We start from the raw sequence: 21,714 nt of genomic DNA on the forward strand, positions 1-21,714 counted from the left end.
GTTAGCAATTCAGACACAAGCTGAGATGCACATAATACACGTGGTTAGGTTACATTTCCACCATTGCCAAAAAAACAACATTCTGAGTAGCTACTCCCTCCCAGTTGGGTTCTGGAAAGTCAAGACGACATAGCCACCCCAGTCAACAACTAAAACAAAGCCAACCACACTAACCTTCCAATCTATGTGACGAAGAAATAAACGATTACTATAGGTGTGTTAGTCAGCGTTCTCCAGAGAAAGAAAAGCAACAGGATATATATTGAATACAATATATGTGTGTGAGCAGGCATACCTTGTTTTATTGAACTTCACAGACCTTGTATTTTTTACAAATTGAAGTTTTGTGGCAACCTGTGTCAAGCAAGTCTATCTGTTGCCATACTTCCAACAGCATTTTCTCACTTCATGTCTGTCACATTGTTAATTCTCCCCAATATTTCAAACTTTTTCATTATTATTATATTTGTTATAGTGATATGTGACCAGTGATCTTTGATGTTACTACTCTAATTCTTTTGGGGGAACCACAAACTGCACCCTTATGAGAAAGCAAACTTATCTGCCAAATGTAGTGTGTGTGCTCTGCCTGCTCCACCAACTGGCTGTTCCCCTGTCTCTCTCTCCTTGGGCCGCTCTATTCCCTGAGATACAACAATACTGAAATTAGGTCAATTAATAATGCTACAATGGTATCTAAATGTTCAAGTGAAAGAGTCGCATATCTCTCAGTTTAAATCAAAGGTAGAAATGATTAAGCTTAGTGAGGAAGACAGGTCCAACGTTGAGACAGGCTGAAAGCCAGGCCTCTTATACCAGTCAAATTGTGAAAGCAAAGGAAAGTTCTTGAAGGAAATTAAAAGTTCTATTCCAGTGAACACACAAATGATAAGCGAAACCTTATTACTCATATAAAGTTTTACTAACCCTCCAATCTATGGAATGACCAAACCAGCCACAACATTCCTTAAGGCAAAGCCTAATCCAGAGCAAGGCCAAACTCTCTTCAATTCTGTGAAGGCTGAGAGAGGCGAGGAAGCTGCAGGAGAAAAGTCTGAAGCTAGAGGCTGGTTCATGAGGTTTAAGGGAAGACGTCATCTCCATAACATAAAAGTACAAGATGAAGCAGTAAGTGCTGATGTACAAACCGTAGCATGTTATCCGGGAGATCTAGCTAAGATCATTAATGAAGGTGACTATACTAAAGAACAGATTTCCAGTGTAGATGAAATACCTTTCTACTGGAAGATGACACCATCTTGGACTTTCATAGCTAGAGAGGAGGACTCAATATTGTCTTCAAAATACAGGCTGATTCTCTTATTAGGGCCTAACACAGCTAATGACTGTAAGTTGAAGCCAATGCTCATTTACCATCCTGAAAATTCTAAGGCCCATAAGAATCATGCTAAGTCTACTTTGCCGGTACTCTATAAATGGAACAACAAGCCCTAGATAACAGCAGATCATTTTACAATATGGTCTACTAAATATTTTAGGTCCACTGTTGAGACCTACTGCTCAGAAAAAAAAAGAATCCTTTCAAAATATAATTGCTCACTGACAATTCACCTGTTCACTGGAAGCGTTCTGATGGAGATGTACAATGAGATTATCATTGTTTTCATGCCTAACCCAACATTCATTCTGTAGTCCACGGAGCAAGAAGAAGTCATTTCAGATTTTAAGTCTTATTATTTAAGAAATACATTTCAGAAAGGCTACAGCTGCCACAGACAGGGATTCCTCTGATGGGTCTGGGCCAAGTAAACTGAAAACCTTCTGGAAAAAATTCACCATTCTAGATGCCAGTAAGAACATTTGTGATTCATGGGAAGAGGCAAAAATATTGATCTGAACACGAGTTTGGAAGAAATGGATTCCAATCCTCCTGGATGACTTTGAGGGGTTCAAGACTTCAGTGGAGGAAGGAACTGTAGATGTAGTGGAAATACCTAGAGAACTAGAATTAGAAGTGGAGCCTGAGGATGTGACTTAATTGTTGAAATCCCATGACAAAATTTGAACAGATGAGGAGTTGTTTCTTTCAGATGAGCAAAGAAAGTGGTTTCTTGAGATGGTATCTACTTCTTCTGAATATGCCATGAAGACAGCTGAAATGACAACAAAGGATTCAGAACATTATATAAACTTACTGGATAAAGCAGTAGCAGATTTGAGAAGATTGACTCCAACTCTGAAAGAAGTTCTACTGTGGATAAAATGCTATCAAACAGCATCATATGCTACAGAGAAATTGTGAAAGAAAGAGCTGATGTGGCAACTTTCATTGTTCTAAGATTTTATTTATTCATTTGAGAAAGAGAGACAGAGAAAGCATGAGTGAGGGTTGGGGGCAGAGGGAGAGTGAAGTAGATTCCCCACTAAGCAGGGAGCTCAACGTAGGGCTTGACCCCAGGACCCTGGGATCATGACCTGAGCCAAAGGCAGATGCTTAACTGCCTGATCCACCCAGGCGCCTTTATTGTTTTCATATTTGAAGAAATTCTAATAGGTAGTGGGCATGGAGAGCAGACCTCAAAAAGCCGTGAGTAGACCCACCAACTCTAGTCTAGTTACTATCACACCCCAGGAGGAGCTGCAGCTGCCTAAACCAGCCCCATCACCATCACTACAACCATGAGCAGTGAAGTGGAGACCTTCCAGTCACTCAACCCCGGCCCCTGTCACAGCACTGCTGACACCAAGCCTAACCCCACAGTTGGTGGTGGCAGCCTCACAACAGGGTGCCTGCTAGCAAGTGTAAGAAGATTTGGGGAACAGAAGAACAGTTCAATGTAAGATATGGATATGGTTTCATCAGCAGAAATACACCAAGGAAGATGTACTTGTATACCTGACTGTCATAAAGAAGAATAACTCCAAGAAGTACCTTCACAGTGTGGGAGATGGAGGGACTATGGAATATGATGTTGTTGAAGGGGGGAAAGGGTGAGGAGGTAGCAAATGGTTTAGGAGCTGGTAGAGCTCCAGTACAAGGCAGTAAATATGCAGCAAACCATAACCATTATAGGCACTATCCATGGCACATGGGTCCTCCATGCAATTACTAGCAGAATTGCCAAAATAGTGAGAGTGGGGAAAAGAATGAGGGATTAGACAGTGCTTCCAAGGCTAGCTCTGGACTTACTGCAGGGTACAATTCCTATCTTATTACATGTGGAGACCCTGGGGGCATCAACCACAGCCTTCTAACCTGCTTGTACAGGGAGTAGTGCTAGAAGGTGCTGAAAGCCAGAATTCAGGAGGACAAGGTAGACCAGTGAGACAGAATACGTATCAGGGTCACAGACAACAATTCTGCAGGGCCTCCTTGCCAGAGACAGCATAGAGAAGACAGCAATAAAGAAGTTAAGGAAAATTAAGGAGATGAGACCCAAGGTAAACAGTCACCTCAACATCGGTACTTTCACAACTTCAATTACTGACACATATGCTGGGAAAACCCCAAACAACAAAGTGGCAAAGAGACAAAAGCAGCTGATCCACCAGCAAAGAATTCATCTGCCCCAACCCCCCAACTTCTGATTAGGGCAGGGCTGAGTAAATACTGGTTTACCAATTCTCTACCATCATCTGGTTTAGTCATCCAATAAGAAGAAACGAAAATGATATTCCAGGAATAAGAAATTAATAAAAGATCGGAGCTGAAGATCTTAAGTGCTTGTTTTTTGCCCATTAATGAAATAACTAGAACTATCTGCATTATCTATGCAGCACAGGGTTTTTATTATTTTTGCCTAAAGACATCTCTTTTTAGTAATGACAAATATGTTTTAAAAAAAAAGCCTGGTTTTTCTTAATATACCTTTAAGGGTTTTTAAGTTATTTCGTATCTGGTCAAGATGAGATTTTTAAAAGCCTCATTTTTATTTGTAATAAAAGTTTACAACTTGATTTTTTTCAAAAAAGTCAACAAATAGCAAGCACCTCTTAATAAAGGTCCTAAATACTTGTCAAAAACCTCCCAAAAAATGAAAATAGAGAAATTGCTACAGCCACCCCACTTTCAGCAACCACCACCCAGATCAGTCACAGCCATCGACATTTAAGAAAGAACCTCTACCAAGCAAAAATATTATAACTTGCTGAAAGCACGGATGCTAATTAGCATTTTTCAGCAATAAAGTATTTTTTAATTAAGGCATGTATATTGTTATTTTTAGAATCAAAATGCTATTGCACACCTTAAACATAACTTTTATATATATATGCACTGGGAAACCAAACCAAAAAATTCATTTGATTCACTTTATTGCCATATTTGCTTTATTATAGTGGTCTGGAACCAAACTGACAATGTCTCCAAGGTATGCCTGTATATGCATGCATATGCAAACACACACATACATGCACACACTGTATTCAACATATATCTGATTAGTTGTGTTTCTCTGGGGAAACCTAACCAATAAATAAATAAATAAACAAATAAATAAAATTGTTACATTAATATAGTTATATTAATATAACATATCCTATAGCACTTATGTTAATATATAAAATACATTACATATATTATATATTAAGATATATATTTTATAAGAAATTATATACAATATATATTTGAAAACATATATATTGATATATATAACATATATATTATAGGTAACTGGCTCATGTGGTTATTGAATCTGACAAGTGTCAAGATCTGCAAACTGAATGGGCAAGCTTGAGACACAAGAGAGGCAATGGTGAAGTTCTGGTCCAAAGACTGGCAGAGTCAAGACTCAAGATTCAGTGTTTCAATTAGGGTCCAAAAGCAGGCAAAACCCAACATCCCAGTTCAAACACAATCAAGCAGGATTTACTCTTAGTCAGGGGAGGGGAATCGACTGAAAAGCCTGAATAGAACAGGATGAGGGTCACTCACATTACAGAGGGCAATCTGATTTACTCAAGTGTATTGATTTAAATGTCAATCTCATCCAAAACACCCTCACGAAAACACCTAAAATAAAGTTTGACCAAATATCTAGGCACCCTGTGGCCCAAGCAAGTTGACACATAAAATTAATCATCACAACTTGTGTTATTTTGTGATTGTTATACAATACCTAACTGAGAAGTTATCCAAGAGTATTGTGTTTGACATCTAATCTTTAAACTACCTGGAATTACTTTTTTGTGTATGGTGTGAGGTAGGGAACAAATCTCATTTTTCTCCATAGGGACATCCAATGTCTCAGCCCAAAGTGGGACTCAACCCTAGGACCCTGAGACGATGATCTGGGCCAAAAGCAGATGTTTAACTGGCTGAGCCACTTAGGCACCTAAATAAAAGCTTAAAAAAAAAAAAAAAGAAAAGAAATTTCCTTCTGCGAGTTAAAGAAATTAATGTTTCTACATTTCTTGAGATGGTCATATCATCTTTTAATGTGGCAGACTATAATAATTAATATTCTAAAGACACCAATCTTAACTCCTGGAATAGGCCTAAAATGTCTTCATGCTTAGACTTCTCTTTCACATACACTAACTTTATTTTTTTAAATAAGTTTTATTTTGTTTTATTAGTCACCATACAGTACATCCCCAGTTTTTGATGCAATATTCCATGATTTATTATTTGCATATAACACCCAGTGTACCATGCAATATGTGCCCTGCTTAATACTCATCACTGGCCTATCCCAATCCCCCACCCCCCTCCCCTCTGAAACCCCCAGTTTGTTTCCCAGAGTCCACAGTCTCTCATGGTTCATTCCCCCTTCTGTTTAACCCCCCTTTATTCTTCCCTTCCTTCTCCTACCAATCTTCCTATTTCTTATGTTCCATAAATGAGTGACCACATGATAATTGTCTTTCTCTGCTTGACTTATTTCACTTAGCATAATCTCCTCCAGTCCCATCCATGTTGCTGCAAATGTTGTATAATCGTTCTGTTGGCTGAGTAATATTCCATTGTATATATGGACCACATCTTCTTAATCCAGTCATCTGTTGAAGGGCATCTCGGCTCCTTCCACAATTTAGCTATTGTGGACAATGCTGCTATGAACATTGGGGTGCATATGGCCCTTCTCTTCCCTAAGTCTGTATCTTTGGGGTAAATACCCAGTGGTGCAATTGCTGGATCACAGGGTAGCTCAATTTTTAACTTTTTAAGGGACCTCCACACTGTTTTCCAGAGTGGCTGTACCAACTTGCATTCCCACCAACAGTGTAAGAGGGATCCCCTTTCTCCACATCCTCTCCAACATTTGTTGTTTCCTGCCTTGTCAATTTTTGCCATTCTAACTGGCGTAAGGTGGTATCTCAAGGTGGTTTTGATTTGAATTTCCCTGATGGCTAATGATTTTGAACATTTTTTCATCACATACACTAACTTTAAATTGGCAATATTTCATTTAGGAATTTTTGCATTTATGTTCATGGTTGAGATAGGCCTAAACTTTTCCTTTTCTGTATTAACTTTGTCAAGTTTTGATATGAAGTTATGCTAATCTTATAAAATATGTTGGTGATTAATTGTTCTTTTTTATTTTCTGGAATTGCTTCTGTAAGACTGAAATTATTTGTTCTTTTTATGTTTATTTAAAAAGTCACCATTATAACTCTCCAGGCTTGAAATTTGTAAGAAAAATTTTATTACTGACTCATTGTTTCAGGTTTTCTTTTTCACATGTAGCTAGTCTTGCTGAATTCCATTATTATTTTGCATTTGTTCATTTAGTCTAAATTTCAAATGTACTGGCAACATATCCTTGTATCTTCTTCATACTTGCAGGACTTGTTACAAGTCCTTTATCACTTCAAAATTTGTTCACTGTGACTTTTTTTTTTCTCTTTTAGTATCACCAAAAGCCAATTTTCTTAATGTTTTCAAAGGACCAATTTTGGGCACTGTGGATCCCTTTTATTTTTTTTATTTGTGTGTGTGTGAGAGAGAGGGAGACAGAGTACACACACACGAGCAGGGGAGGAGAGAGGGAGAAGTAGACTCCCGGCTGAGCAAGGAGCCCCATGTGGAACTAGATCCCAGGACCCTGGGATCATGACCTGAGCTGTAGGCAAACACTTAACTGACTGAGCCACCCAAGTTCCCATGGATCTCTTTTAAAAAGGGTGGGGAGGGGTGCCTGGATGGTTCGGTCATTTAAAGTATCCAACTCTTGATCTCAGCTCAGGGCTTGATCTCAGGGTTATGAGTTCATGCCCCATGTTGGGCTCTCCATGCTGGGCAAGGAGCCTACTTAAAAAAATAAAAAATAAAAAGGATGGGGAAGTTGGTTGTCTATTAGAATCTCCATTTTGGGCTGCCATGGACCTTTTTTCTTCCAAGATGTTCAAGTTTAACAGCTAATATTCAAGTTTAATGGCTGATCAAGTACTTGTATTTTAATTCCCTGTCTATTCATCTCCTGAGATTTTACTTTCTTTCCAACTTATGATACATATTTTATCAACCATCTTCAATTGTTTCTGTGGAACTTATTTTCCCAGCATCTAGTCTGCTGTGTTTACAGACATGTTTTAACTTTCATTCCATACTTCCACTTACAGAATTTTGCTTACTAGTAAAATGTAATTTTCTTTAAGATTGCTTCATTTTCCCAACCATTTTAGTGCCAGACGCTCCCGGTATTCCTACCTCAGATTATACATACAACTAAGTAAGTTTTAAAGCATTTTTGTATTTAAGGCTAGAATGGTACCACAGGCCAGGATTTCCAAATAATTATCTCATTTGTGCTTGGGCTCCAGCCAGGGAAACAGTTTCAAGGTCAAACTGAAACACTCTGTTACTTTTCCACAACCCCAGAGAACACATCCAACTATCTCCATTTGGGTATCTGTTTCATTACATGCCTACCACACAGCATGTTACACAGTTTTAGGTACAGTCACCGAGAGATGAAGGTAATGAAAGCCGAGAAGAAGAAATGAAGAGATATATACCACACTAAACAATGAAGAAATCCTCCACCATTTAAAAATGTGTTCCAGGTCACAGTATGATCTTCAAAAACATGTTTCAAGACACAAAAAAAAAACGCAGGCCAGAGCTGGGATTCAAGTATGCGACTTAACTGCCTCCAGTAACATATTAAGAGAAAGCACAAGGCTTGACAGCGTGCAGTGCCAGCACGGCCAGATGGTTTGCTTAAATCACAAGCTAATAAACTTTTACTCAGAATAAGAAGGAACAAATTATGACTTTACCACAGACCCATTTTCCTTAAGGAAGCAAAGCAATTAGGTGCTTCAGGTGCTGGCCAAGACTGCATCTTCAAGTTTCCCACTGTCTTCTGTTCCCCAACAGAGAGCTTTTTTGTCATTTCCAAGATGCTTATGGAAAATCTTGTTATAGTTTCTTAGGAGGGTAAGAAGCATAAGTCTCCCAAAGGAATGAAACGATTAGAAGAATAAGGGAGTGTACAAAGGAAGATTACCTAGAGGTTAAGCAAAGAAGTCAGATTTTCACTTGAGGAGTCCACTGGTTCTCTTGATTTCAAAGATATTCTAGATTAGCACCCACTCTGTTATACAACTACCAAAAATGTTTTTAAATTTAAAAAAAAGTTGTTTGTTTGTTTTTAATTTAAAAGCTCCTGAGCTGAGGAGCATTTCTGAAGTACCAGTGAAAACTTACACACACACACACACACACACACACACACACACATATATATATATATATACCTTCTACCATCCTCTCCCAACAAACTCCTTTAGGCATCACACAATCACTACTACTGCAAATTTAAATTTACAGAATTTCTAAAACAGATGTATGCTAGTATCTACACTAGAAATATTCTCTTTTCCCATTATGCTCTTTTTGTCAATGCATGGTAATTCTTTGACAAGATATACACCAATAGTACATTATTTTATGAATAGGGACTAGCTATAGCTATCGTAACAATAAGAATAATGAAAGCAGCAGCAGCAGCAATTACTTTGTCTGAACACTTTGAAGTGTTCAAACCTCTTTACAGATATCGTTTCATTAAATGCTCACAATAATCCATGAAGCTAGATATTAGGTATTATTATTATCTCACTTTTGTAGAAGACAATACAGGTTTGGAGAGTTTAAGTGCCTTTTTCAAGGTCGTAATAGCTAGAGGGGATAGAACCAGGATTCCAACCTAGGCAGTTGAACCCTACTGTATTTAGTTAATGGTGTTTTGCTACAATGTATCAGCGTTCCACAACAGCTTTCCACAATTATATCTAATAAATCACTCTGCAGAGTGTTCCCATCCCCAGTTTTATATCTTCCCCTCCTTCCTTTCTCCCCCTTCTTTCCTACCCCTTAAATATTTAATTCCCACCTTGTGCCAGGTACTGTGTGTTAGGCATGAAGATATAACAGAAAACAAAACAGACATATTTCTCTATAGCTCTTGAGCTTTGATTCCATACAGAGATGTCATTAATTAATAAAATTCATAAATATTTAATTATAAACTGTGTACAGTGTTGTGTAGAAGGTACATAATCCCATGACAGTAAGTAACATGAGGCTTTGATTTATGTTTTGGGGGCCTAGAGTTTGCCCAAGAGAGTAAGGAGCAGATGGGGAGGAGAATGGCATTCCAGCTTGTATAGTAGCCCTAAAGTAGGAAAGCAGAGAGAGAAGAATAAAAGATACAAGCCCTGAGAACAAGCAGAAGGGTGCAAATGTGGTAGGAGAGGGAGAAAGGGGCTAGATGTAGAAGGATCTAGTAGGCCATATGAGGGATTTTGGCTTTTATCCCAAATACAACAGAAACGTACTAAAGGGATTGGACTAAGGAGAGGAGCAAGAGGATTCAGAATGTGAAAATCATAATTCCTAAAATGATGGAACAAGGTTTCTTTTTTTTTTTTTTTTTTTTAAGATTTTATTTATTCGACAGAGATAGAGACAGCCAGCGAGAGAGGGAACACAAGCAGGGGGAGTGGGAGAGGAAGAAGCAGGCTCATAGTGGAGGAGCCTGATGTGGGGCTCGATCCCAGAACGCCGGGATCACGCCCTGAGCCGAAGGCAGACGCTTAACCGCTGTGCCACCCAGGTGCCCCTGGAACAAGGTTTCTAAGCTGAATACAGACAGAAGCAAAGACAGGGAACACAGAAGGAAGGAAAGACAGGGCTAACGGATTAGGATGAAGCCAAAAGAGAAAAAGAAGTTCAAATGATATGGAAAAGAAAGTACAAATGAACAAGAATGCATTTAAAATAACAGGCAATTGTGTTTAGAGAGAAAGATACTGTAATGAGTGAATTTGGAGGCAGTCTAGATTACAAGATTTGGAATGCTAAATATGGGATGAAGAAAGTCAACAGAGACAAAGGTCAAGAAACTGAAAGGATAAGGTAACAAATGAATTATCCATGCAGATTCCCAAGTCAGTGAGATAAAAATCTTCAATGAAAACCTTCAATGCTATATCAGAATGGCACGAGACCTGAAGAAGTGGGGTTCTCATAAGAATGTGATGGAATAATGGTCTGAAGGTGTAACAGGAAACAAGAAGGGTCCTACCTCTAACCCTATGGTTCAGAAGAAACACATATTTATCACCAGAAAGAGTTGCTGGAAGTTGTCAAAGGAGAGGCCAAATTATACTTCAGGCAAAGAAGGTGAAAGCTGGTTCAAGAAGAAAAAGAGAAAATCAAATACAGCATGATTTCACTCATAGGTGGAATTCAAGAAACAAACAAACAAAAAGAACAAACACACAAAAGAGACAAAGAAACAAACTCTAAAATACAGAGAACAAACTGATGGTTACCAGAGGAGAGGTGGGTGGGCATATGGGTAGAAACAGGGGGATTAAGAGTACATTTACCATGATGAGCACTGAGTAATGTAGAGAATTGTTGAATCACTGTATTATATACCTAGAACTAATATAACACCATATGTTAATTACATGGGGGGCAGGGGAAGAGCAGTGGGAAGAAATTAAGAATATATGTATCAGGGCCTGGCACAGAATAGAAACTCAATAAGTATTTGGTGAATCAGTGAATGAACGAAGACAAATGAATCTGTGAATTTTGGTGACACAGTAGGACAGTGTAGAAGGGGTAAGAAGAGTTAAGAATATGCTGAAGCAAGAAAGTACTGAACAGACAGGGATAATGGTGCAGTACAGATGACTGGTGGCTTATTTTCTGGACAATGTCTGATAAAATCTAGGATGAAAAGCACAGTAAAATTAACTCTACTAAGTTCTTTAAAAAAAGGGTGGGTGCTGTACCATAACTTCAAAATAAAGCAGATGATACCAAAGTAAGAATTAAGAATTATTTTCGTAATGTGTATGACTTATATGATAGCAATGATTTAATTTTCTGTTCTGTTCATTGAAAATAAGATATTGTAAGTGATTCCTGAAGTAACTATTTGTAACAGATACCACTGAATTTAACAGTATATTAAACTTAGGAATTGTGAGGTACTACTGCTTTTACTCCTGACCTTATGAAGAACCCAAACATGAGTAGGAGTCACATAGCACTGAAAAAGAAATGAAAGAAAACACATTTCACCAATTCAACTTTGGGAGTCATTAGATTTCTTCACTTTTTAAATAGTGTTGCATTTCTCTAATCAGTTAACACTGTCAAAGGTTTGTGAGTGTGAATAAAATCAGCAAATGATACTTTAAATAATTAATGTGCTCCACTGGTGAGGAATTTACAAAATGTTTTTACTATCTCTCAAAATACAGCTCACATTCCCATAGGACACCTAATGATGCTAGGTATTTCTATAAAAGCATATGGTTTGTAAGAATCCACAGTTAAGACTGACTTGTAGAAGAGATAAAGACACTGACTGGCTGTGTTTCTTCATCAGCAACTGCCTTTAAGCTTCTAGTAATATTGTGCTGTGGTAAGAAATCTTTAGCGGAACATAAATTTTTTTATCGAAGTATAATTGACATACAATATCCTTTCAGTTTCAGGTGTACAACCTGGTGATTCAATATGTTTATACATTATTGAAATGATCTCCACAATATGTCTAGTTACCATCTGTCACCACACAAATATAAAGTCATTAAAATATTACTGACTATATTCCATATGCTGTATATTACATCCCCATGACTAATTTATTTTATAACTGGACGTTTGTACCTCTTAATCCCCTTTACCTATTTCCCCCACTCCCTAATTCCTCCCTACTCTAATAACCAATAGTTTGTCCTCTGTATCTGTGAGTCTGTTTCCGTTTTATTTGATCATTTGTTATTTTTCTTTATATTCCACAGATAAGTGAAATCATACAATATTTGTCTTTCTCTGACTTATTTCACATAGCCTAATACCCTCTAGGTCCACCTATGTAGTTGCAAATGGCAAGATTTCATTGTTTTTAAAAAATTTAAAAGAGTGGAAACACAACAATGTGAAAGAAATGCTTTTTTCTACCCCCCCCCCCCACCCCAAGCCATCTCAATTTTTCTTTTTGCTTTATCAACCCAGACGGCTGGGGTAGATAAATCCTATAATAAGCCCTCATCATTCCTAAGTGGAGCTTTAAAAATCCTACATCAATAAAATGTGGATGCACATTTTCAAAGCAAAGCAAATGTCCCCTGCTGCTACGAATCTTCTCATTTGTGTCACTGAGGTTGGAAAGCGGCTTTAAGAAGGGCTAATGTTTATCTCACTGCTGATTCCACTTAGGTGATTTTTTCATAACAAAGCATCAAAACTAAAAATCTGACTTAAAGCACTCAAAACTATTTTTTTTCAGATGACTGTTACTTGATTAATGTCTCCTATAATTTGCTTACTTCAGCAACCAAGAGTTCACACCAGAATCAAGTAAAACAAAAATTAATAATTGCCTGGGTTCACATAGACTCCATGGCTCTTCTCTACTCCTGGAAGAAAAAAGGATAGAAATAATCTAAGTAACGTCACATTTGCTTTCTCCAGCAGCAGTAACAAAGACGTGGCGACCATCATTTTACACTCTTCTGCATCTGGGTCTGAGACCTCCTTATATCTCATTAGAGTTTGTGACAAATGAGTAATTCAGGAAAATATAAATACAGTTGGAAAGACAAGACTTTCCCTTGAACTTTCAGCTCTGTAAATTCTCTTCCGAAAAAAAATTTTTTTTTTCTGCATTACTAGGAAGTAAAGACAACAGGCTAAAGTACATGCTAGGAGGGCTGTATACGCTGTCTTGCTTCTGAAAAGAAATTTCCTTCATAGCTGAAATCATTTGGCCATTTCACATGGAGAAAACATTAATTCCTTTTCATCACAGAAAACAGCAATCCCTCACTAGCATAAAGTCACCAACAGAGACCAGAGCATTTAGGGCTTGAGCCCTTTTTCTCAGATTAAATAACCAATTTGAATAAAACAGCTTCATACTCTTTCCTTAAGTTTACAACAATAAAAGTTTACTGACATTTTTAATGAAAAATTTTAATCCTTCTCATTTGCATTGCTGGAAAAAAGTCAAACAGCTACCTAGAAGTAAACAGAGTGATATTTCATCAATTGCAGATACGTTTTGTGGAGAAAACATAATTATTTCAATATAACCCCTGGAAAATGTTTACCAAAAAAAAAAAAAAATACTGGCAAATGAAATGACAGTTACATGAAAATCAAAAATTTATCAAAATTTTACTATTAATTAAAGAAGAAAAATAAAAGGGTGGGATTTAATGTCTGGCAACCCAAGGATCCCAAAAAAGAATTCATAAGCATCACATAAACGTGTATGTACACACACAATTATTCTGGCCATAATAATCATGTTCAACATTTGTATACTGTCTTTATAGGCTACCAAAACAGTTGTGGGGGCTAATAAATTACTTCATTCCACTACAGAGGCTTAGAAAGATTATGAGCCTTACCCTAAATCACGGCTACTGAACAGCAGAGCTAGAATCCACATCACTTGACTTCTGGTTCATTGCACTTTACACTAGCCCGTATTACCTCTTTATTCATTCTTTAAAGCGGGTGGAGATAAGAGGAGGGGACAAATGAGTGCCAAAATAGAGCATGGGCCATGCCACACACAAAAACCAACTGTTGTCGTAGGGTAAATACTGCTGTGAATATTTCTCTAGGAAAATATGTTTTATTGAAAACATCCAGGAAGGTGCAGCCAAGGAGAACATAAACTGCATATAAAAATCAGTGGGAAACCATCTGGCTTTCATGACTTCACCTTCAGCGGTATCTTGGATGACTGCCTCTATCGTCAATAACTTGGTTTATCAAACTTCTCAGTAGGAGATAACAGAATAAGGGCCAAACACCCCAAGAACTCATTACAAGCAAACTAAATATCATCTGCTACAGATCTGCCACAGAGATTTCAGAAGTGCTTCCCAGTGCAGTAGTGGTTATACAGTTTAGTCAGAAGTACAAAAACATGTCTACTTTGAAAACCAGCATCTATGGGTTCTGGCACTCATCTCTCATTCAATTTTGGGGTATGCCAAGGTATTGTTTCTTTTCCACTGCAGTTAATTTTTCATTTGATTATAGCTTTGGAAAACACAGATGTGGTCCTTTTGTTGAATGAAAAGGAAAAACCAAGCCAAAATTTAGAAGCAGATATAATCATGTACTCTTTTATCAAAAATTTTTCAAGAGCAAAAAACTATAATAAAAAAGGCAAACCCAAATGCATTACTTTAAGAACTACTGTTATAAACCACTCATGTGTAAAAAGGGTTTTTTGTTTTGTTTTGTTTTGGTTTTTTTTGGTCATACCATCGCATGTGGTTATTTCCTGGGAGCTCCAGTTTCCCTTCAGAATTTCTTCACTTGTTGTCTACTGACCCCATCTGGCAAAATTATAGAGGAAGTTATTATAGTGCCTAAAGCTTCTGCTAAGTCAACCCTTTTGTTATATGTAAGTAGAAGTTTTAAGAGAAAAAAAGAAAACAGAAGATCAGGGCAAAATAATCTAAGGATTCTTAGCTTTATTCTTCTATAATACAGAGCATGAGAGAGAAAACATTGCAATTTAGACAAGGTCATGCCACTGACTTGTAATAATTTTAAATTCTAGGCCAAGCCCTACTCTCACTTCACACCACATATAAAACCTCCGTATTTTTACTGCCCCATTATTTATAAAGTTTCCTGTCTTCTTTTTCAAGTATACTACACATAACTCCATCAAATGAGCATCTTTCAGGGCGATCAGTATTTTAAATGAAAGAAGTCATGTTGCTGCCTTTTCATTGTTATTCTTCAAGATGTTTGTTATTATTTTGATTTTTTATTGGAAGAGTTTATTAAAACTCTGAGATCTTTTCTTTGTTGAATACAATGATGAAGTAATTATTTCAAAATCGTATCCAGCTTTACTGGATGAATAACATTTTAAACAGTACAAGGTAGTTTAAAATTTCAAGTAGAGAGAATGAGAGATGTCTGTTTAAACCATGCAAACTGGACTTGAGACTACAGGTTTTAGCTGTCTGTCATTCCACTATCAATATTCAGAAAGTGATTCTTTACTAAAGGAAATAAAAATTACCAGAAGAAACTGAAGGAGAGTTTTAAAAACACACTGAGAGCTCCACTTTCTTCACTATTTGACTTCTTCCACATTTGGAAAAGTGGCTACAACATTAATATGAAGTTTCAATTCTTCTTTTGAACATTCATCCTCTGAGACATTTGAGTTTTTAGATCTACTGTTATTTGAACATATCTGGGTAATTTCCATTAATAAGTGGATTGAAATGCAGAATAATATTGGGTTGCCATTGCTACAGACTATATCATTCCTTTAACTTAAAGCCCATTTCATACATCTTTCTAAGATCAAAAGAAGGAGAAGTCTAAACATGGAGATTTCTGCTGTGGCAGGGTATAGCCATTTAACTTCTTCTTTCAACAAGCCAGAGATGGCAGAATTCTCTTTGAAGTGGCAGCCCTGTTGGCCTTTGAAGTCCCTTGTCAATTGCAGAATGGCTCTGGTGGGGTTTGTTTTGTAGCCAGCTGTCACCATGAAGGCAGACATGACGTATTTCCAGCAGTCTCACTTCAGGGTCTGTCAAGTGACTGATTTCATAACCAGTCACCATAACAAAGGAGATTCAAACTCATTGACATTAGAGCAAGAGTCCACAATGAAACTTACTAAGTTCCTCTTGACGGAGCTTGATTTAAATACTGGAATGATTACACAATGGCAAAGAGAAAATGATTGAATTTAACTGTCACCATCTCAGATTCTTGGAATATTAAAAATGCACTTTCCCCATGCTTACCAATAGAATGTTTCATAATAACATCTTTTTTAAAGTATCTTTGAACAAAGTACCTTCAATCTTTGCACTAACCAAAAATGATGACTTCTGGAGAAATTGGCAATCTGTTTTAAAAGCACAGTTCATGCTGCTAATTTACAAGTGGATTTTCTTCTAAGACTGAATGATTCCATGTAGTTCTGAGAAACATGTTTGTATTTATAATACTTTTAGATCGCTCAGCTACTCACCTCAAAAATCCCCATCACTACCAACATAGAAATCAGTTTAAGGCATAAAAGGATAAATAGTGAAAAAAATGATATGTTAAGAAACCTCTATAAACTATAAATATAGCCCATTAGAGTACTGTATATAAGGAATCAATCTCAATATTATTAATCTACCTTTAAGACAGGAGAGATGAGACAGATCTTGAAAAACCTAATGTCAAGTTCACCAATAATGATCAGAAGTGTAAGTCCCACCAGAAGGAAATAAAGTAGGATCAAAACATTTCCATTCTAATTTGATCATAGTTTACATCTGTTCCGCAGAATGTTTTGAATTTTTACATGTTTTTATGACATGGCTTACTGCTATTTCACAGTTGAAGACTAGGTGGTACAGAACACCACTTTTTGCAGGCTCCTACTATCTGAAAGATCAGCCATGGTGGGACAGAGTGCTGCACATTCACTGCATGAGACATAATAAGTCTTTTTACTTCCCACTGTAAGGACAGGTCAGGGATAATGAGGATTCCTAAATTTTATTTTTCCATTGTAGCTACCACGCTTTAAAATCAAATACTCTTGGGGCGCCTGGGTGGCACAGCGGTTAAGCGTCTGCCTTCGGCTCAGGGCGTGATCCCGGCGTTATGGGATCGAGCCCCACATCAGGCTCTTCCGCTATGAGCCTGTTTCTTCCTCTCCCACTCCCCCTGCTTGTGTTCCCTCTCTCGCTGGCTGTCTCTATCTCTGTCGAATAAATAAATAAAATCTTTAAAAATAAATAAATAAATAAATAAAATACTCTTTACCACAAAAAATAAGCTTTCAAATAATAATATCTAATTCCTTAAATCTATGATTGTGAAATCTTTTTTGAGTTTTTCTGTCAGATGACAAAGTGCTTCATCAAATCCCATGGAGAGGAATTGCAAGAAAGAATAAAAACAATTCAAAATATTTTTGTAATAATTCAACATATTTTTGTAATAATTCAAAATATTTTTTGGTAACTAATGTAAAATTCCTAAAATTGCCATTAAACTTTATATTGTTTAGTAAATAAAGTGATGCTTCTGTTACCAGGAGTGCAAACAGTCAGGAGGTCAGAATAAAATTTTATTCATTCACTCATTAAATATATACTGAATGCCACCATGTACCGGACATGATGGTAGGTACTGAGGATACAACAATAAACAAGACACAATCCCTGCCCTCAAGGAGCTTTCATTCTAATAGAGAAGATGGAAATACTCTCTTAAGGAGACAAACAGTAAATAAGTAATAATAACACAGTGTTGTCAAACAAATAGTACAGAGTGCTGCTGAAAAATACGGGAGAGACATATAACTCAGACTTGAGGGGTAAAAGAAGGTTTTATAGAAGGAGAAGTAGGATTCATCCAGAGGATGGAATAAAGATGAAGACACTGCTTCATTCAGAGGGAACGTGTAGTTCAATAAATGCAAACCAATCCTCGTTTTTCTGAAAAAGGACCCAGTGAGTCCCAATGTTCTTCCTCTCTCCAGGAAACACTAATATATCTAAGAATTCAAGTGATTAAATCCTATTATTTATCATGATGATGAGCAGTTAATAGGTAATCAATAAATGTCAGTATCTGAAGCCTTGTAATTATATTAAGAGTAAGATGTTATGTACTTTCAGTGTGTCGTATTTTCTAGTCAGAAGAAAGAGGTACTTTCTCAATTTACGTGCATCTGAGAGTAACTGAAGTTTCTATTTTAGCTCACAGCACATCTCTGAGCTAAAGCCATATATCCAAGTCCCTAGGTGACAACTCCTTCATGAGAAAGAGGGCATAGGTACCTCAAATTTAATACATACATAGCTGAATCTCTACCCTAAACTGCTCCTCCTCCAGTTTTCCCCACAGTTCAACAAACACCACCACCACCGACTTAGCTTTCATGGCAGAAAACATGGCCATCAGCCTTGCCACCTCCCTCTCCCTGATCTTCCACATGCAAAACATCAGTGAATCCTATTGCATCTATCTCCAAATAAATCTCCTTTTATTTTTCTTTTAGTTCTATAGCATAACTATACCATGCTCTTCCCATTGTCAGGGTGCCCACACAGGTGGTTTGCACTGAAGTAAATTTCTTTAAAAAAAAAAAAAAAAAAAACTTTCTTTGTTTATCTGACAGAGAGACAGCCAGCGAGAGAGGGAACACAAGCAGAGGGAGTGGGAGAGGAAGAAGCAGGCTCCCAGTGGAGCAGGGAGCCCGATGCGGGGCTTGATCCCAGGACCTGGGATCATGCCCTGAGCTGAAAGCAGATGCTTAACAACTGAGCCACCCAGGCGCCCCTCCACTGAAGTAAATTTCTTGACATTTCACCAATTCCTATTTACTTTTCATATGTCAATTTAAGTATCAATGTCTTAGAGATGCCTTTCCTGACCATTCATTCTAAATAAGTTCCCCATGTTATACTGTTTTGTAATTCTATACTTTCATTTATTTGCCTGTATCACAATCCTAAAGAATATGTTTATTGTCTGTGATCATGTGATTAATCTCCCTAATATACGAACACCAGGAGGAAAGGGACCATATTTGTTTTTTTCACTAATGTATTCCCAGTTTCTAGTACACAGTAAGCTCTCAATAAGCATTATTGGAATGAAAAACAGAGTAATGGAATAAGTGGTATCTATGCAGCCATTAAACTCTTAACATTAGGGTGGCATATTCTCTCTACGGACAGATACCTCTTCTTGCTTCTATAACTTTTGTACTCCTTTTCCTATACTAATTCCATCACACGTGCTATAAATTGAAGTGTCTAATATTATATGAACATGGGGTAATACACAGACACACACACACAACTATGATATCTCTTGAAAGTGACCTAGTCCTTTACTAACCTAGTCTTTCACCATTACTTCTTAAAGGAATGGTTACTTTTGGCAAATAGGTTTTTAGACCATAGATGTTTCTCCAAAAACAAAAACAAAGGATCAACAACATCAGGAAAGTGCTTGTCTTTATATGTATCGGTACTACAACTCTGTAAGGCTCAGGAGGAAAAACTAAATGTGGTTGCTAAGTACATGTGTGTATATATAAATATCCATCCATCCAACACGCTGTCCAGTACAGTAGCCACTAGCCAGATGTGGCCATTTAAATTTAACTAAAACTAAATAAATGTAGAAATTCAGTTCTTCAGGGGTTCTAGCCACACTTTAAGTGTTCAACACCAGTGTGTGGCTAGGAGCTGCCATACTGAAGAGATATAAAGTATGTCCACTGTGTCAAAGTTCTACTGAAGAGTGCTTCTCTTGAGACTACAGAGGCTTGAGCACAAATAAGCACTTGTGAAGAAAAATGGGTACTCCTAGAATTCACTTTGTATCAAAAGAAAAAGTAACTTCTATTTGGAACTCAAATCCTTTTAATACAGAATGGTACATGGATACCACACCTGGGCACTTGGAGAGTGCATGCAACTGAAATAATGTTTTTAAGGTATTTTCAATACATAGGAAATGTGTGTGTGTGTGTGTGTGTGTGTGTGTGTGTGCGCGCGCGCGCGCACGCGTGCGCATCTGAGTGTTTAAGAAGAAAAAGTCATGAATATTCAAACAGGTTATTTCCAATTTAAGATTATGAGAATCAAACACAAAATTTTCCTCATCTTAAATTTTCTCTATCTCCCTACTTCTACGAATGAGGTCTAAGCATAATGTTCTCAAACTCTCATTTTGTTTTAAATTATGCTAACGAAAGTATTATTTTTCCTTCCCTCCCTACTTTCCTTTCTAAAGGAAATCACAGAATACATAACTTTGTAAAACTGAAGGACAGCATTAGGATTGGATTTCACAGCACACATTTGTAGCCATTTACTAAAGCTACTAAAACTATTTTTATGAGGGAAACCTAAAAGAAAATTGGAAAGTAACGGACAGACTAAGATCCTGCATTGACCTAAGACAGACTCTCAGAAAAGGAATAACCCAATGATAAGAATGATACCCATCTGACTGACCTATTGTTGGCTGTGGTATTCCCGGCTGATGCAGATACTATACATTGTAGGCCGGAAAATGGCAGGGAAGAAGATTTTCTTACGTCACAAGGATTAAAACTTAATATATGAAAATGGGAACTTTTAACAAAAAGCAGGTTATCACCAGTACTGAATTGACCAGGTGGGGTCTGTAGATAACTAAGTTTCTCTGGGGCCTTTTGCTGATCAGAGCAACCCCTTCCCTCGGACCTATCAAGAGCCACAGTAGTAACAACAGAAGCTCAGTAGTAGCTAAGCTTTACTGGGTGCTTACTATATGCCAACTCTGTTATAAGTGCTTTGTACATATAACCTCTCTTTAGTGTGGCAGTTATGGTAAGTATCTTTGACAGCTTAGGGAACTGACACAGGAGTAACTATGATTTTAACTTGATATCTATTTTTTTAATATCATAAGTTTAAAGAGTTGCAAAGAATGTGATTTCTTAGGTATTTTAAATTTGTTTTTAAAAAATAATGCATCACTCTTTTTTAAAAAAGAAAGTATCCGATTAAATATAAATACTATGGTGACTTGATATCTACTTTTGTCTATTTAAGAACTGAAAGACAAACTGTTCTTAAGTCATTAAAAATTTTACATGTTCCTTTTTCTCTTTGATCTGGTGTTTCTGTTCCATTTCTTCCTAAAATTTATACTGATGTAATTTATTTTATGCTAGATTGTTTGTATAGATTCTCTCTAGTACTTTTCTGCATCAAAGATACGTACATAAATTTAAATTTCATATTTACAAAATTTCCTGTGGTCATAACTCCATTAAAAAATTATTCCAAATTGATTGATCATTACAATTATTAATAACATACATCAATCGAAGCTAATATACATATGTGATATTTTGAAAGAATACTATTAAATGTGAAAAGTAAAATTTTATTAAAAATGTATCTTACCATTAAACATATTTATCTTAATGAAATTTAAGGGATTTTTATTTTATTAGTTTAGATATTCCTTGATGAATATTACTTATTCAGGGTTCAGTATCAATTCTAGTGTATGCTTCCCTTTCATAGGTGTAAGCACTAAAAAACCTTTATATAAATAAATAGGAATGGAAGGAGCTTTGTTATAGCAATATATCTCAATTTTTTGCACTCCTTCAGAATTACAGGCCCAAGGTCACACAGTAGCCTATTATTAAAAATTATTTATAATTATCTACCAGCTGTCAACTTAACTGGGTTATCCTT

The 21,714-nt window shown here is 36.8% G+C and overlaps 1 protein-coding gene and 1 pseudogene across 17 annotated transcripts in view; one reads left to right on the plus strand and one right to left on the minus strand.

Moving 5' to 3' along the window:
- Positions 1-21,714, minus strand: part of ERC1 (ELKS/RAB6-interacting/CAST family member 1) — a 554,906-nt gene that overhangs the window by 265,181 nt on the left and 268,011 nt on the right. The gene's annotated exons all lie outside the window — the stretch shown is intronic.
- LOC123001229 (Y-box-binding protein 1-like) lies at positions 1,075-3,617 on the plus strand (annotated as a pseudogene).

The sequence above is a fragment of the Ursus arctos genome, unplaced genomic scaffold (genome assembly GCF_023065955.2).
Source record: "Ursus arctos isolate Adak ecotype North America unplaced genomic scaffold, UrsArc2.0 scaffold_26, whole genome shotgun sequence".
Classification (NCBI taxonomy): domain Eukaryota; kingdom Metazoa; phylum Chordata; class Mammalia; order Carnivora; family Ursidae; genus Ursus; species Ursus arctos.